This window comes from Sapajus apella, unplaced genomic scaffold (genome assembly GCF_009761245.1).
Source record: "Sapajus apella isolate SASKATOON/1434 unplaced genomic scaffold, GSC_monkey_1.0 scaffold21, whole genome shotgun sequence".
Lineage (NCBI taxonomy): Eukaryota > Metazoa > Chordata > Mammalia > Primates > Cebidae > Sapajus > Sapajus apella.
Window position 1 is genome coordinate 4400831 of NW_022436961.1, and position 1852 is coordinate 4402682.

Here is a 1852-nt window from a genome sequence, read left to right on the forward strand (position 1 = left end):
CTGTAGATGTTTATTAGGTTTGCTTGGTCCAGATCTGAGTTTAAGTCCTGGATATCCTTGTTAATTTTCTGTCTCTTTGATCTGTCTAGTATTAACAGTGGGGTGTTATAATCTCCCACAGTTACTGTATGGGAGTCTAAGTCTCTTTGTAGGTCATTAAGAACTTGTTTTTTGTATCTGGGTGCTCCTGTATTGGGTGCATATCTATTTAGGATAGTTAGCTCTTCTTCTTGCATTAATTCCTTTACTATTATGTGATGCCCTTCTTTGTCTCTTTTGATCTTTGTTGGTTTAAAGGCTGTTTTATCAGAGACTAGGATTGCAACATCTGTCTTTTTTTTTTCCTCTCTTCATTTGCTTGGTAAATCTTCCTACATCCATTTATTTTGAACCTATGTGTGTCTTTGCAAGTGAGATGTGTTTGCTGAATACAGCACATTGATGGGTCGTGCCTTTTTATCCAATTTCCCAGTCTGCGTCTTTTGATTGTGGCATTTCGCCCATTTACATTTAAGGTTAATATTGTTATGTGTGAATTTGATCCTGCCATTTTGATTCTAGATGATTGTTTTGCCAGTTAGTTGATGCAGTTTCCTCATGGTGTTGATGGTCTTTACAGTTTGGTATGGTTTTGCAGTGGCTGGTACTGCTTGTTCCTTTCTATGTTTAGTGCTTCCTTCAGGAGCTTTTGTAGGGCAGGCCTGGTGGTGATGAAATCTCTCAGCAATGGCTTGTCCATAAAGGATTTTATTTCTCCTTTGCTTCTAAAGCTTAGTTTGGCTGGATATGAAATTCTGAGTAGAAAATTCTTTTATTTAAGGATGTTAAATATCGGCCCCCACTCTCTTCTGGCTTGTAGGATTTCTGCCAAGAGATCCACTGTGAGTCTGAGGGGCTTCCCTTTGTGGGTAACCCAACATTTCTCTCTGGCTGCCTTTAGCATTTTTTCCTTCATTTCAACCCTGGTTAATCTGATAGGTATGTGCCTTGGGGTTGCTCTTCCCCAGGAATACCTTGGTGGTGGTGATTTTCTTTTCCTGTGGTGTATTTATGTGGCTTTGGTGTCTGGCCTCATAGAGGAAGCTTGGAAGTCTTTCCTCTTTCAATTTTTTGCAAGAGTTTAAGAATGCTTTGTGTGGTATTAATTATTCTTTAAATGTTTGATAGAGTTCAACAGTAAATTTCTCTGATCCTGCTCTTTTCTTGTTGTAGGTTTTGATTACTGATCTAATCTTCATTCTAGTTATGAGTCCTTTTAAATTTTATACTTTATTATAATTCAATCTTGGCCATTTTTATGCTAGAAATGTATCAATTTCTTCTATTATCCAGTTTGCTGACATATACTTGTTCATGCTAGTCTCTTAAACTATCTTTTTCTTGTTTCTGTAGCATTAGTTTTAATATCTCTGTTTTACTTCTGATTTTATTTATTTGCATCCTTTGTATTTTCTTAACATGGCTATGTATAATTTTCAATTTTATCTTTTCCAAAAATGAATTTACTTATTTGTTTCTATATGGATTTTCTATTTTTTATTTTGTTTATTTATGTTCTAATCTTCTTTTTAAATCTTCTTTGCTGGATTATAAATCGTTCTACTATAAGGACATGTGCACACAAATGTTCATTGCAGCACTATTTACAATAGCAAAGACCTGGAACCAACCCAAATGCCCACTCATGATAGACTGGACAGGGAAAATGTGACACATATACACCATGGAATATTATGCAGCCATCAAAAACGATGAGTTTGGGTCCTTTGTAGGGACATGGATGAACCTGGAAACCATCATTCTCAGCAAACTGACAGAAGAGCAGAAGATCAAACACCACATGTTCTCACTC

At 36.2% G+C, this 1852-nt stretch overlaps 1 protein-coding gene across 1 annotated transcript in view; it reads left to right on the plus strand.

Annotated features, from left to right (window-relative positions):
* LOC116558303 (A disintegrin and metallopeptidase domain 3-like) overlaps positions 1-1852 on the plus strand; it is a 78033-nt gene that overhangs the window by 20972 nt on the left and 55209 nt on the right. The window lies entirely within an intron of this gene.